Source organism: Moschus berezovskii, chromosome 15, assembly GCF_049115385.1.
Source record: "Moschus berezovskii isolate FMDL1 chromosome 15, NW_MosBer_1.0, whole genome shotgun sequence".
Classification (NCBI taxonomy): Eukaryota; Metazoa; Chordata; class Mammalia; order Artiodactyla; family Moschidae; genus Moschus; species Moschus berezovskii.
In genome coordinates this window covers 7,399,837-7,416,588 of record NC_142474.1, presented here as the reverse complement: position 1 = coordinate 7,416,588, position 16,752 = coordinate 7,399,837, and the positions used below count along the sequence as shown (strand labels likewise).

The following is a 16,752-nucleotide window of genomic DNA, read 5'->3' as shown; positions in this document are numbered from 1 at the left end:
TGGTTTTTCCAGTGGTTATGTATGGATGTGAGTTGGACTATAAAGAAAGCTGAGCGCTGAAGACCTGAAGCTTTTGAACTGTGGTGCTGGAGAAGACTCTTAGATTGCAAGGAGATCCAACCAGTCCATCCTAAAGGAAATCAGTCCTGAATGAATATTCATTGGAAGGATTGATGCTGAAGCTGAAACTCCAATACTTTGTTCACCTGATGTGAAGAACTGACTCATTGGAAAAGACCCTGATGCTGGGAAAGACTGAAGGTGGGAGGAGAAGGGGACGGACAGAGGATGAGATGGTTGGATGGCATCACTGACTCGATGGATATGATGAGTTTGAGCAAGCTCCGGGAGTTGATGATGGACAGGGAGGCCTGGCATGCTACAGTCCATGGGGTTGCAAAGAGTCGGACGTGACTGAGGGACTGGACTGGACTGAACTTCCCTCTCTCTTGCTCGCTTGGCTGCACGAGCTTCCTCTTTGTTCCTCAGGGGCTTCAAGCTCACCCCTGCCCCAGGATCTTTGCACTTGCTCTCTCCCTTCTGCTGGGGACTGCCTCTCTGAGACTTTGCTTTGCTGTCCTGTCCGAATATTCAGATTTGAACAGTCACCTCCTCAACAAGTCCTGGCCGATCACCCCATCTGGAGGAGCTCCCTGCTTACTTGCTATTACACCCGTGTAGGTTTCTTAGCATTTCCCTCCTTCTGAAATGCCCTCCTTTATAAGTGCCCTTATTTGTAAACAGCCTCTGCTTTTGGACTGAGAGTTCTGAGTGATCCAAGGTGCTGTCCACCCTCTACCCCCAGGAATATATAATTGATGCCCTGTAATATCTCACTGAACAACTGAAGGGAACAGAGCAGAGCCTGCCCTCTTGAGCCCAGCGCTGAAGCAGTTTTATAAGAAATGCCCGCCTGGAACCAGGTGTGTTTCCTGAGCCTCTTGGCTAAGGTCACCCTGGTGGGCAAAGAACTGGCTTTGTGTCTGACCAGGAATCATCAGGCCCTGGAACTATGTGAGCATCTGTTGCCAAGGTCACATGTCCTCCTGAGAAGTCCCAACAGGTCCCATCTGTAACTGGTGGCAATTAGAGGGTTTCTACCAGGTGTGATAGCATCGCTGACTCAGTGGACACGAATCTGAGCAAACTCCGGGAGACAGTGAAGGACATGGGAGGCTGGTGCGCCGCAGTCCCTGGGGTCGCAGAGAGTCAGACACGACTGAGCGACTGAGCCCTCTGGAGGGGATGGAGGTGGTGGTCTTTCCGAAGCTCCCCTCCACCAGCTGGTGCAAACTCGCTGGAACCGGCAGAGGGAGCAGGCCTCGGTCTCAGGGTCCGGCAGAGCCCTGGGCCTCACCAGCCTTGGGGTACATCCTTCTAGCCACCTCCCATGTCTGAGAGGCCGTCCTTGGCCCCACACTGAAACTGCTGCCCCTCCTTCCAGCACCCCACGGCCCCTCCCTGCCTCAGCTGGCGCCCCAACACTTACTGCCCTCAGACAGTTCACTTGTTTGCATGCTGCCCACTGCTCCACAGCGGAACAGCTCCAAGGGAGCAGGGGTCTAGGCTTATTCTCTTTAATGTCATCTTCCCAAGCCCAGAACAGTGCCTGGCCCAAAGTGACCGCTCAACGAACATCTGCTAAACTAACACAAAAATATATCTCACTCTTTGTGTTTCCATATAACTCAGGAGCCCAAGTGGGTCTATGTCCATGATACGTGTGTATGTGTTGTGCGTAGTGGATCAAAAAAAAAATCTGACTTCAAACAGCAGCTGACAGATGATGTGCCGTGTGTCTGCCATACTCCCCGGCGCCTGCTAGAGTCTGACGCCAGCTCTGCCCTGTCACATTGCTTGCTGGTCCCTGAAGGCCCTGGTTTGGCAGCTCCTAATATAACCTAATTGTCGAGACAGCTCTAACTCGGCCCTGGGGTAGAGGGCGGTACTGCACGTCCGTAGCAATCACGATTAACGTGGTGACTGTCGGCTTTACACACTGTGCTCGGCACACGGCTTGCGCCATGTTAGTTAATCCTCCCAGCAAAGCACTTAACAGAAGAGGGAGCCGGGCGCAGAGAGTTAGGTGCCTGGTGAGAACTGCAGAGCCGGGGAAGTGGGGCGGGAGGACTTGAGCCCAGCGTGTTTGATGGCGGACGTGGGGGTTTTGTGTCACGTCCAGGAAGCGTCCAGTGGACACCACGCAGGGGCGCTGATCATAAACCCGGGAGGGGCACGGAGGTCCCTACATGCGGGGTAACTCTCAGCTTCAGTGAGGCTCAGAATCATCCCCGGGACTGTCGTTTGGGTCCCCAATCATCCCGGACGTGACTTTAGCCGACATGCCAGCAGCGACAGTGGTTTGGGGTCACGTCACCAAGTGCCAGGGACCCCAGTGTGGGAAACTGATTCCCATTCACTCCTTCTGATCAACTGCAGGAGGAAGTCTCGGGTGGGTGCAGGGATGTGGTCACGTCCTTAACACTCACACACTTCCTGTCTCAAAGGCAAGAGGTGAGGCCACCCCCTTGGAGCTCCGGGTGGGCAGCTGTATTAGCTTAAACTTGATTGCATGGTTTAACTCTCCTTCTTAATGCTGGATTCTCATTTAGGGTAGCAGAATCCTCTTCTCAAAAAATAATTACAGCCGTTTCAAAAGACAGCAACGCAAGTGGCACACAGACACCGTGGATACCGTGGAAGGGTGAGGGGACGGCTGGCGTCTGGCCCGACCCACAACTGTCTACCCAGCGATGCTACTGCTAAGAAACACCTTGGGTGTCCCCCGAGGTCCTCCCCTCTCCCCTAGGCTGTTGTTGTCCCATTGCTAAGTCATGTCTGGCTCTTTGCGACCCCATGGACTCCTGCACACCAGGCGCCTCTGTCCTCCATTATCTTCCAGAGTTTGCTCAAACTCAAGCCCATTGAGTCGGTGATGCTATCTAACCATCTCATTCTCTGTCACTCCCTTCTCCTTTCATCTTCAATCTTTCCCAGCATCGGGGTCTTTTCCAGTGAGTCGGCTTTTGCATCAGGTGGCCAAAGCACTGGAGCTTCAGCAACAGTCCTTTCAATGACTATTCAGGACTGATTCCCTTTAGGATGGACTGGCTGGATCTCCTTGCAGTCCGAGGGACTCTAAGAGTCTTCTCCAACAGCACAGTTCAGAAGCATCAATTCTTCGGTGCTCAGCTTTCTTTATGGACCAACGCTCCCATCCTCCAGTTACTTAGGCAATAATCGTGGCTTCTCCCTGGTCCCATCTTTCTGCTTCCACGCCCAGTCCATCAGCAGAGCCTGCTGCTCTTTCTTAAAGGACACCCACACTCGAGAGTCTTGTCGCCTCCTCCCTGAGCAGGTGGTCACCCTCTTTCCTCTGAATTAGGTCCACTGCTTCCTACCTGGACTCTTGCCGTTTATTTCCAAAGGAGTAGCTGCAGTGCCTCTTCTCAGCATCATCCATGGCTCCCACTCACCCAGAGAACAAAGTCTGTGAGGTCGACCGCAGCCCCTGTGGCGCAGGCTCCCCATTCTTCCCCACCCTCTGTGGTCCTTGCCTCTCCCTACGCTTGCCAACTTGCTTCCACCCCAGAGCCTTTGCCCAGGCTGTTCTTCCTGCTGGGGATGCCTTTCCCCAGCAATCCCAGGGCCTGGGTCCTCACCCCTCCTTGTTTTTGCTCAAAAGTTCTCTTCTTGGGGGGAGGGGTGATGTACAGGTAGGGGATGAAGAGGTACAAACTATTAGGCATAAGATAAACTGCAAGGATATATTGCACAGCACTGGGAATATAGCCAGTATTTTATAATGAGTGTAAGTGGAGCATGACCTTTAAAAATTGTGAATCACTATATACTATGTAACTTATAATATTGTACAGCAACTATACTTCAATTAAAAAACAGTTCTCTTTTTCCATGAGGCCTGCCCTGCTGACCACAGCCACAGTTTTACTCCCTTATCTCCAGTATTTCACATCCTCTTCCTTTTTACAAGTTTTCAACTCTGCATGTGTTGAGCTAACGCACTATATCTCAAGTTGGTCAAAAAATTTGTTTGGGTTTTCTCAAAGCATCGGCTGGCAAACCCGGATGAACTTTTGGGTCAACTCAATACTCTGGCACATTTACATCTTCACCTTGCTGGTCACCATCTCTGCAGCCCTAGATGTCAGCGTCACGAAAGGTGGGACCACTGACTATGCCCCCGGCCCTGAGGTCTAGAACAGTGCCCGGCACATAGTAGGTGTTCAATAAATATTTCTCGAAGGCATGAATCTAGGGCAGTCCAGGCAGAATCAAGCCTTTGCCTGTTCTTCCCAGACCACGAGGAAAAGAAGGAAGCACCTGGTAATGAGGACTTGGCCTTGTTCGGGCTCTAGAGACTGCGGAAAGGACAAAGCTGGCCGCCCACCCGACCTCTCAGATCCTCCTGGAAAGCAGGGGTCTGCCACCCAGTGAGTAATTCACCTGCAGTCAGCAACCCTGGATGCTGCATTGGCAAAAGGCAAACAGCCTGCGGGACTGTTTCTTATTTGTAATGGGCTCCAAACCAGGGTCGTCGCGTGCCTCTCAAGTCACATGAGCGATGGTCTGTTCTTTCCAACAGTTCCCTGCACGTGTCTGCTCGGGGCGCCCGCCCCGGCCCAAATAAGCGGCTGCAGGGAAGCCGTGTCAATCTGCTATTAGAGCACAATCTAATGATGCCCGAAATGACAGCCACATCTGGGCGTAAGCAGCGCAACATGTTAAGCCTCCCCTCCGGGACAGTAACCTGCTTGATGAGAACGGCCACAGTGACGGGGCCCAATAAATCCACATCTGGAATGGGAAAGCATATGATCTAATCTCCTTGCCCGGCACAGCCCTCATGCAGATGGACAGCTCCGAGGGGGAGGGAAGGGGCTGGAAGACCAGGCCACACAGAAATAAAAAGGCCAGCCAACCAAAACTCCTGTCATCCAACACACGCCTGGGGACACACAGACAAAAACACAGCTGGCTTCTTTCCGTGATCACACCTTCCTCCCTTGCTAGGGTAAGGTCACTCTGACACCTTTCTCGGTGACTCCGATGGACTACGGAGGCCCCCTCCCCACCCTGATGACTTAAATTTTGGTGCCCAAACCACGCACTTGCCAGAAGCATGGTGTATCCCCCACACCCTCATCTGCCCACTCCCTTTCTCACTGCTTTTTTTTTTTTTTTGCATGGGGGTTGGGGGGCTCTCAGTGTAGGGCTCTTATTTGATTTTATATTTTTTCTTTAATGTGGCTTTAAAAATTTTGTTTTCAACCCAAGTGACAATGTAAAATTCTGGATTTGATGTGCTACTTAGATTTTTTTTTTTTGGAAGCATATCAAAAGAGGTTTGTAAGTAGTAAAAATCAATGTTTGTCAACCTGTCACATAAGATGATTTTGTGCATGACCTGTGTCATGCATAGAAAGGCATGTGGGAAAATGCTGATTTAATGTGCACTTCTAGAGGTCTGGGTCAGGGCAACCACCATCTCTGGGGACTCAGCAGGTGCTGGGGGCTCTCAAGATTCAAAACATCACCCGATTTTGGCCGTTACTGTGACTTAGGAGGTTCACGTCTACGTTCACGTTCTGTCCTAGAAGTCTATGTCAGCTGAGAGGAGACACACCGTATATGCCCCCTCCCCAAAACAAAATTCCGGAGCCCCCAACGTGGGTGGCATAACAGAGGAGGTGTCAGTTTTGATGGATAACTAAGAGATACACTTTCTGATCTTTGTTTTCTTAAAATGAGAGGTAAATACAGTCAGTGCTGTCAGACCCTCCTTGGGAAAATTGTGGGAGGTGGGACATGGTTAGCCAACCCAGGGTCCTGACTTAAATCAATGTTTAACCATTGCTGTTTCTTACCTAGACTACTGAAGAATTTTAATTGAGATAAATATATGCAAAGCCTTTAGTTCAATGCTTGGCATACAGAAAAGATTCAAAACATGTTAGCTTTTAAAAATGTAAATTACAGTAGCTCCCAACTATGTATAGTGTAACACAGAGTTCACAAATTGAGCGCCTCCGGACAGACTCTTGACTGTATATGTTGGATTTAGGTCTGCTCGGAAGTGGTTAAAAATCTGAATTAATTGCTTTTAAGTTTTATTCGGGAGATTTCACATCAATCTGGATTTTAGGCTTAGCAAGAAAATACACAGATCTGGCCTTGATGGGCATGCAGGTGGGTGGATCTGAGTAGCCAAGGCTGGTTTTAGAAGGCCTCCCCCTCAGTCTGCATGGCCCCCATCAGGCCTACTCCCCTCACCCGCAGTACTGGCCTGGCCCTGCTGCACTGGGTTTGCCCTTCTCCAGGGGATCTTCCCAACCCAGGGATCGAACCTGGGTCTCCTGCATCGCAGGTGGATTCTTTACCGTCTGACCCTCAAGGGAAGCCCTTGCAACCCTTAGTTGGTTCTATTCCAGCTGAACTGATCAGCTAAGTAAACTCGCAAAGCAACACTGTGGCCTGGAGACCCACAGAAAACAGGCTTTAAGGGGGCATAGAAGGGTGGTGGGTTTGGGTAAAAGCTGGAACAGAGCCTTGCCCTGGACAGGCAGGGCTGGGGCTGGGGCTGGGGCTGGGGCTGGGGCAGCTTCCAGTACAGACTGAGGCCAGACCTTGCCCTGGACAGGCTCTGGGGGGGGGCCATGAACTCGGGCCACAGCGGGGGAAGCATGTGTGTCCTTCTCCAGCTGGTGGTGGCCGCCTGCCAGGCTGGAATTTAAGCGACAGCCCTCGACTGGCCCTCAGCTGGCCCTTAAGTGACCCTGGAATCCCCACAATGTCACTGGCTCAGATTGTGCACTGCCAGCTCGTGGCAACACCTGCTGAACGGCCACATCAGGCTGGGCCCCACCAGACTGAGGGCCCCAGAAGCGCTCTGTCCCCAGCAGCGGGGCGCGGGGAAGGCCTGGGAAACTAACAGCAGCCATCAGAGGCCACCTCCGGCCCAGGGACGCCACTGTCTCCTGAGCAGTTGTTTGATCCCTCTCCTCCTGTTGGAGCATCCTCACTGCTGTCAGCTGGCAACAACTGCCATGCCTGCAACTCAATCCAGAAAAATCCACTGGATTCCTGGGACCCACTTCTCAGACGAGATTTCCTCATGGTGGTGGCAGAGGAGGAACAATTCCTGACCCTTGGAGACTGCTAAATAAAGTTAAATATTGTTGTTGATTTTAGCGATAAAAATCCAAGGCTTAAAACTGGTTCTTAACCCCAAAATCAGTTAAAGCAGATGTTGAAGAGGCAGTATTGGAATTTTGTTAATGAACACTAGACTGAAAAAAATGAGAAAAATCATGCACTATTTTTTTCTCCTGCAAACCAGAGCCAGCAGAAGCTTCTGGGAAAAAATTCCAACCCAGGCTTTCTCAATGGAGGGGAGGTGCCCTGGGGCAAGGCAGGCCATGGGTATAACAATGGTGCTCAGCAATGACTGGCAGTTTCCGCTCCAAGGAGCTCCACCCAGAAACATCCCTCTTGCTAATAATTTTCCAACTTGCTGCCCCTGCCAGAGGCCATTGCCTCAACAAGGCAGCCTCTCCAAGGTGCTCTGAGCACTTTTCAGGGTGGGCTACAGAGGCAGTCACCCAGCCACCGTCCGGGTGGGTGATGTTAGCAAAGCAGCTGACGTCTGTCCCAAGTCTGAAAACCCATCCCTCCTCCCCCATCTTGGTAAACGGCACCACCATCTGCCCAAGAGCTCAGCCAAAAACCTCAGTCATCCTTGATTCTCCTTCCCTCCCCTCCCACTTGTACTCCATCAACACGGAGTGCTGACCTTCAAAACAAAACCTGCTCATTTATCCTCTTCCCTTCGGCAGCACCCCCAATCACCTCCCACCGGAACAACTGGTCTATCAGATTCTGTTCCTGTCTCCACTTCTCCACCGGCAGCCAGAGCCACTGAAAGCATGAATCACGCGTGCTTGACCTGCTCAGAACATTTCAGTCACTTTGCATGGGCCTGAGAATAAAATCCAGACTTTCCTCCGTCTCTTCTCTGCCCTCACCCCTATCCTTCTCTCCTCTCCCTCCCCAGGTCCAGCTGCCCTCCTCAAGGTGCTTAGCAGTTCCTCCCAGCCTGGAATGTTTCTCCCCCAGGCTTCCATGTGAACATCTGCTTCTCAGGGTGCCCATCACTCAACCACACCCATCGCTGGAGTTGCTGCCCCTTCCTGGGACCCCTGCTCCTGATCTCTGGTGCGGCTGAGACCCCAGGTTGTCCGCCAACACCTGTTTCCTCTTCTTTCTTATTAACAGGCCTTGGTTTTAATCTTTAACACACCCCGCTAGGAAACTGCATTTCCTAGACTCTTGCAGCGGAAGTGGTCCTCCCTTTAACCTTCTGGATCCACCTTCTGCTTAGTTCTCCAGCCCAGGGATCTGACCTGGATGGGCTGTACCCACTAGTGGATTTATATTCTGGCTTTGGCTGAGTTTGGGTGATGGGGGGCCCTGACAGGAGATCAGCAAAAGGAATCGCTAAGATTAGGGTCTGGATTCCTCCATCTCACTCCCTTGGTGTCAACAGAGGGTGACGACTCCCACTGAGTGGGCCTATGTCTCGAGATTTCCAGTAACCATTTGCTGCCCTCACCACCTTGGTCTTGGAGTAGAGATGACGCCCCTGTTACTAACTAGCCTTGAGTGCTACCCTATCATTAGTGATTCTCCACACTTGCTCACACCTTAGCAAACAGTTAAACCCTCATTGAATAATCTAAGTTTGAATGTGTCCTGTATCTCTTGCTGAGATCATGTGACTAATTAAATAAGTTCTGTCTGTGTTGTAGGTGATGTCTGGGATGAGGTTCCTAAAGGGAGCTGACTTGACTCAAAAGGTCCATTCTCTTCCCTTCTGCCTCCTCCTCCTTGCTATCTGGAATATGGCTCTGATGGCTGGAGATCCAGCAGCTATTCTGAGTCATGAAGGTGGCCTCAAAGATGGAAGCCACACCATAAAAATAGTACCATACAAAAGTAGAGAAGGAGCTTGAGTCCCTTATAACCTTGAAGCCACCATGCTGGCCCTGAACGGCCAACTTCCAGACATTTTTATGTGATTAAGAAGCAAAATTCTGTCTTGTTTAAGCCACTGTTATTTTATATTTTCTTTCACACCCAGCCAAACCTAATCCTGATACACTTAGCTTCCAAAATTTAAGTGATCTCCTAAATGGTGCTGAATTTAAAAAAGATCTTGCAGGAATGTGCTTGGCAAGCTGAACACCAGGGTGGGTCCAACTAAGTGTCTCTTCCTCCTCAATGACCTGCATCCACATGTTTTTCTAACACCAGTGAGCGGCAGTGGGAATGTCAGGAGCTGGTATCTCGGAGTGGCTGTGTTGGAAGTTACCACTGATCTGGCGTCCAGAATCTGGGCACACTATCCTAGGCTTCCAGCCATTTGGCTCCTGCAGAGCACCCAAGACTGCAATTTAGAATTGATTTCTGAATATCAGTCTGCAGCACAGGGTGTGGTTTCCTTGTGTTCACAGATGGAAAGCGGCAAACAAGTGCCTGGCCAAGGCCCTCCAGAGCCGCTTTCTCAAGTCAGCCTCTCCCACAAGACAGCCCTCCAGGCTGCAGGCTTGCCATGTGCAGGATCACTGGCCCCGCTGAGCATCTGGTGAGGGTCTCCGACCCAGGAAAGCACGAACCGGCACGTGATCTGCATGTAATTCCTCCCTCCACCCCCATTCCTGGCCCATCCAGGCCTGGGCCTCCCCACTTGAACTTCTGACTCTAAAGGTTGACAGCCTTGGACTCTAGAACTGAGCTCTAGATAGCTTTCCCCATCTCTGTAAATAGACAATGCCCCCCACCCCAACCCCCACCAGATATTCAGGCCAAAACCTTGGAGTTATTCTGGACTCCTCTCCCACTCCACATCAGATCACTAGCACATCTTGTCAGCGCCACCCTCTAACTCTGGGTGGCGTCTGACCACTTTGCCTACTCTGGTCTGAGCCACCAGGATCCTGGGCTTGGACCACTGCAGTAGACTTCTGATGGGGTCCATCTCCTGCCTGGACTATTGCAGCAGGCCCCTCACTGCTCTGATTGCACCCCTTCAGTCTATTCTCCATAAACTAGTCAAAAGGTTAAAATTAACAGACAAGTCACATGATGTCAATGTCCTTCCCTAGTGTCCCTGTCACTTAGAAAGTCACAGCCCTCCCCCTGGTGCAAAGACCCTGGCTGAGCTGCTCTCCACCACCATCCATCGCCTCCCAGACCTCACCTTTCCCTCGTTCCTTTGCTCACACTGGTCTCCCACTGCGGCCATCTGCTGCTCCGTGAGCCTGCCTGGACCGCTTCTGCCTCAGGGCCTTTGCACCCACTGCTCTCTGCCTGGAACGCTCTTCCCGGGGGAATCCCCTTGACTCACATTCCCTAACCTTCTTTGCCAGACACCCCCTTCTCAGTGACGCTGCTCAACATAAAAATCACAACTTCCCCTTTCCCCTCCCCTCCTTGCTGACTTCCCTTCCTTGTTTCCTTCTGTCAGCTTTTTACTATCTCATATATTATTGGGTTGGCCAAAAAGTTCATTTGGGTTTTTCCATATGGTGTTCTTAAGAACCCAAATGACTTTTTTTTGGCCAATCCAATACATATTTTACATATCTTTTATTTATTTATTTTTCTTCAGATTTATACTTTTATTTTTTAAAATTTTTATTTAATAAATGGTACAAAGCACAATGCCATAAACATTAACAGTTAAAATTTCACCAAGTGAAAAAAATACTATAGAATACACAGTTGCAAAAAGCTACATTGTTATTTTACAACTGCCTCAAGCTGCAAAAAGAAAAAAAACCCAATGCCATACCTAAGTTATCCCTCTCTCAAAATAATGCCATTTATATTATAAAGCACGAGCTCCCCATCAAAAGACGGGAACTGCTTTTGTTAATTCATATATAAATATATATGACTGTATCACTTTGCTATACACCTGAAACAAACAACACTGTAAATAAAATATAGTACAATATAAAATAAAAATAAGGAACAGATCTTTGGGGCTTTACACTGAGTTAGAGTTCCTATCAGAGGGATAACATATTTTACATATCTTTTAAATTAACTCTTACCCTAGAATGTAAGCTCCCTGAGAGCAGAGGTTCTGCCTGTTTCGTTGGCTGCTGGATCCCGCTTGGCACACTGTAGGTGCTCAACACACACCTCATGAATGGATGGGTCTGGTCCGCCCTTTGGGTGCCAGGCTTCAGAGAGAGCCCTACGAGGGAGCCGTGGGCATCTTCTGGACCTGACAGCACTCCAGCCATTCTGTCCTCTTCTGGCACCAGCTCTTCCAATTTTATTCGAGTGGATCACTCCTTCCTCCCTCTCCCAGTCTTCACGGTTCATCCTGGGGCTCCAGGATATGAAGTCCTCACCAAGATGGTTAGGTTCATAGATCATCTTCCTCCATTTCACAGATGAGTAAACAAGCCCAGAGAGGTCAAGGAACTTTCTCAAGGCCGCACGGCCAGCCGCAGAATGAGAGTTTGAACCCGGCTGTTTCGCTAGAGAGTTCTCATCTTTACGTCTCTGTTGGAGTATTTTCATTGAAAGATATTCTGAGAGACAAAGGATTCTTTTGAACGGTGAACACCTCATCTGCAGTTCATGTAGTCACGAGTGCCACACCTGAGACCCAGCAAACTGAGGAGGTCTCTGAAAGGCACCTTGTTCCGACCTGGTGTGGAACCACAGGAAAACGGGCAGCAAAGCATCAATGCCTGATATTTGCAGCCTGACTGTTTCTATAACCCTCAGACACAAGAGTTACTGCCAGGTGGTACCCATAGAAGCAAGGCCCCAACATTCAAAACCTGTGATCAGACTCCAGAAAATTTTTCTCTTTTCCAGTCACCATCCTGCTGATTAGGTCAAGGAGACAGTCTCAGGGAGGGGCTACTTCCCCTTGAACTCCTCTCTCAAAACTGCCCATCACCTTTTATAACAAAGCCATCCTGGCCTCAGCCCCATGGGAGGCAGCATCTTGCCGAAATATAAAAACACTGCTGTTCTTATTAGACTTGGTTTTGCAGTGACCTTTTACTGCAGGCAGTGAATACTAGTTTTTCATGTACAGTCATAATTAAAGCTTCCTTTTCAAATAATACTTAAGCTTCAAAAAGTAAGTCCAGTTCAAGTAATAGAACAGACGGCTCTGGGATGTTGCAAATATTCTCTTGCTCCAGGCAAGGACCGTGTCCATCTCATCATGGAGTCTCAGAGCCTGTCCTGGCCCTGGAGGCTCACCAAGGGTTTGTCTGGATTGAATTAAACCAGAAACCCAGGCGGATTCCACCGGTTTCAAAGCCTATTTGAAGGACACCATGCAAATGAGACCTTGCTTGGCTTCTGCATGTTTCTCCCTGTTCTACCCTCCTGGTGAAGATGGCAGCCAAGAACCTACCGATCTCCAAGAGTCATCCAAACACAGGGCTTGTCCCCCAAAATATATTGATAGTGGAGACCACTTTCTGACCAACATGTCCTAGAACCTGGCCCCCTGGCAAGGGACACTTCCGAGTGACCACTCAGGGAGGCACACCAAATGCATGTAGGGAAAAGGAAAGAAAAAATAACGATCCAGGACCCCCCCGCCCCATAATCAATTCAGAGGCAGGAAGAGCCCCTCTTCTGTGCTATGTCCCATACCAGATCTCTCATCCAGACCCTAATTAGGATGGACGGCTCTTCTCCGCCCCAGGACTGGAAGAAAGCCTGGAATTATCTTAGTCGAGAAGGCTTCAGCCCCGAGAACTGTCAGAACTGCCGCCTGGATGAGCAGAAAATAGCAGATGATAAATTTTTTAGGACCACCCTCCGCGTGCCAGTTGTTGCTGACTGTGAGATAATGTGCTGGCCTTTTGGGGAGCATGCATTATTGATCTGGGTCTGTCTGGTGGTTTATAAAAAGCCCACCCTCCCCCCGCTACCACCTTGCCATCATCCCTCACCTCCTGAAAGCAGCACAGCCTCCTCCAAACGCTGCTGGAGGCACTGGCTCCTTCGTGGAAGGGAAGACCAATCTGGGCAAGTGGGTGCTAAGGGAGGAAACTGACGGATGTCACCGAGTATGAGGGCTCCAAACCCACTGCATCCACTTCCTGGAATTTATCTTGCAGAAATTCTCGCTCGCTGATGCAAAGATGTGTGTATAAAGACGTTCTTGGGGACTTCGCTGGGGTCCAGTGGTTGAGAATCCGGCTTCTAGTGCAGGGGACGTGGGTTCAATCCCTGGTGAGCGAACTAAGATCCCACATGCTGGGGGGCAACTAAGCCTGTGTGCCTCAAATACTGAGCCTGTGAGCTCTAGAGCCTGCATGCCCCAACTAGAGAGAAGCCCGTGGGGAACCACAAAGATCCCGCATGCCACGAGTAAGACCTGATCCAGCAAATGAATAAGCAAATATTAAAAAAAATATTTTTCTTTGACAACAGTATTGGTAACAGTGAAAGCTACTAACAAACACACTCCCAATCTAGAAACAACTCAACAGCCATCCCAAGAGATGGGTCAGGCCGAGTTGTGGTTAAGACCATAAGCTCTGGGTTCAAATCTTATCTGGCCACATCCTAGCTGTGTGGCCTTGGACTAGTGACTTAAGTTTCTCTAGGCTTCAGTCTCTGCATTCAAAGGAACAGGAGGGATCCAGGCATTTTAAGTTCGCCCTGGTTTTCTCTGCTTTTCTCTCGCCATGGCCTCATCACGCCCGAAGCTCCTTTCCTTACATCTGCATATGCTTTGTTCGAGAGTCACAGGTGCAAACCTACAATCAGATTCTGACATGAGACTTCGTTAGACCACGCAGCTGCAGCAAAAATTCAGTGCGCCTAAGAGCGGATGTTCAATCATTAGCCTTGGTTCAGGTCAAAAATCTAGGATCTCCTTTTTTCCCTCAGGCCCTCCCCCCTCCCCACCCATTCACCCATTCATAAATGTCTTCCGGATTCACTGTTCCTGCCCTGGTCCCAGCTCCCATCCTCGCCTGCCCCGTTATGGTCCTGTCCTTCTGCTGCTGCTGCTGAGTCACTTCAGTCGTGTCCGACTCTGTGTGACCCCATGGACGGAAGCCCACCAGGCTCCCCCGTCCCTGGGACTCTCCAGGCAGGAACACTGGAGCAGGTTGCTGTTTCCTTCTCCTTCACTTTCACCTGTCCTTCTGCTGGCACCTAATTTCAACATAACAGCCATAGGGATCCTACTGGAACCTAAGACAGGCCACAGCCCTCCCTCGTGTCTATTCCACTACAAATAAACCTCAAAATCATCACCATGACGACAAGGTCCCACACAACCCGGCCTCTTCTCTCTCCACTTATACCCCAGCTCTCACTGCTCGCTCCAGCTCACAGGCCTTCTTCCTGTCCTGACCCACCAGACTAATTTCTGTCTTTGCCTTTCCTGTTCCCTCCAGCTGGAGGGATCCTTCCCCAGCCCCTCTGCTCCCAGCACAGTGCACTTAATCAATATCTATCGAGTGCGTGAATAAGCGTCCGGGGAGTCTTGAATTCTCAAGCATAACTCTGATGGAAACAGCTTGAGGGACCCCACGAGACATGACCAAGGTGCGCCGAGGTCAGGGACTGCCTGTGAGTGCTCTTTGCAGAATTCTGCCAGAAAAAAAACTCACAGTCCCATGGCCACATTCTACAGGCTCCCCACGGTTATCAAATTTGGCTCATTCTAAATGCTTCTGGGGAGTTGCTCAGTCACCAAGTCGTGTCCAACTCTTTGAGACCCCGTGGACTACAGCATGTCAGGCTCCTCTGTCCTCCACTATCTCCCTGAGTTTGCTCAGATTCATGTCTATTGAGTCAGTGATGCTATCTAACCATCTCATCCTCTGTTGTCCCCTTCTCCTTTTGCCTTCAATCTTTCCAAACATCAGGGTCTTTTCCAGTGAGTCAGGTCTTTGCATCAGGTGGCCAAAGTAGTGGAACTTCAGCATCAGTCCTTAAAATGAATATTCAGGGTTAATTTCCTTTAGGATTGATTGGTTTGAGAAACAGGTATCCTATGCGTCAAACTGTCAATAAAAGCCCTAGGTTATGATTGCTTCTGGCCGCAAATTGTTTTTGCACCAATCAACTCCCTGAGAAACATCTATACTTGTGATCATTAATACAAATCATTAAAAAGGAGTGGCTTGGATGCATATAAATCACCTTTTCTTGGTGCTTAAAGGACTGATTCCAAAAAGGGTGTAGGTTTGCATTTGGATCATCGCCACAATCTTATGTTTTACTGCAAAGGCTTTTCTGGTCAACGTTTAAATGTGTTGCCACCAACAATATTCAGTTTTCCTTGGACAGTGGACAGAAGCTAAAAGCCTAGCCCTCACTTGGTCAACTGTGGCACTCCTCACCACAACCCACGGGAGCCTCCACAATCTGGCTCCCTTCCTTCTCTCCAGGGTCACGTTATGACCCTTGCCCAGGCTCTGGCCACATCTGTCTCCTTGGTCCAGCCTTTGCACACGCTGTGCCCTTGCTTGGAAGGCTTTGCCCCAGATTTTCACAGTACAAGGCAGTACTGGCTACCATGTCTATCGGCATCACTGTTGGTAAGAGGGGAAAATCCAATTTACAGGACAAGGAAAACGCACAGGGGCTCGTATGCTGTCTAGTAGGGCAGACACACATGGCTACTGAGCCCCGGAAAGGGGGCTGGTTCTGAGCTGTCCTCCAGATGTACATGCCAGCTTTCAAAAGCAATACAAAAATATAAACTATGCCGTTAATGATGTGTTTATATTGATTACATGTTAAGATGACAATAAATTAGATATATTGGGTCTTTAAAAAATTAATTTCCCCAGCTTCTTTTTACATTAAAAAAAAAAAAGTGTAGCCACTAGGAAATTTAGAATTACTTATGTGATTTGCATTTGTGCCTCACCTGATAGATCTCAAGGGTAGCGCTGTGCGGGGTTTAACATGGAGAAATGGAAACGGTAAAATCAGTGAATTCAAAGGGGCAGACGACACAAGTAAAGAAGAAACAGGGCTGACACTGAGAGACACCCCCAAAGGTGAGCTGGAAATGCACGTGGAATTTGACCCCAGGAGCAGAAGTTCCAGCTGGTTGACTCTGGGGGCCTCACTCCTGGTGGCCTCATGGATGGAGACTTCTTCTCATGTGAGTGAAAATGTGGTGAGAGATGCCTCATGAAGATGAAGGTGTCCAGCTGGGTGGAGGAGCCCAGGGACTCACTTAGGAGGGAGAGGGAGGAGCCCAGGAGGGTTTACACAGTGAAGCAAGGACACGACCGGGGCAGCAGGGGGCTGTGTGAGGGATCAGGGAGGGCGTCCTGCTGTAAACGAGCCCCATCTCGGCAAGGGCCCTTCTCCTCACCTGCTCTACCTGGAGCTCACAGGACCAGAGGGGAAGCAGTTCAGGATGACAGGCAACCGTCCCCACCCTCCTGAGCCACCATCCCTGTAAACTGAGTCGGGTCACTAGCAATAAAGGACACCCTCCCTTTCCTGAGATGCCACCAAGGAGGGCTGAGCCTGCCCTTCCTTGGGTTAAGACCAGTGCCGCCTGTTAAGATGGGTGGAACAGGAGTCCACATTTGCAGGTGTATGCGTACACACACATACTGCTCAGGTTGGCTCCCCTTTTTGTTCAGCATCAGCTCAAATATCACCTCCTCTGAGAGGCCCTCCCTGATTACTAATCCAAAG

The 16,752-nt window shown here is 50.0% G+C and overlaps 1 protein-coding gene across 9 annotated transcripts in view; it reads right to left on the bottom strand.

Moving 5' to 3' along the window:
* Positions 1–16,752, bottom strand: part of SULF2 (sulfatase 2) — a 128,251-nt gene that overhangs the window by 80,552 nt on the left and 30,947 nt on the right. The window lies entirely within an intron of this gene.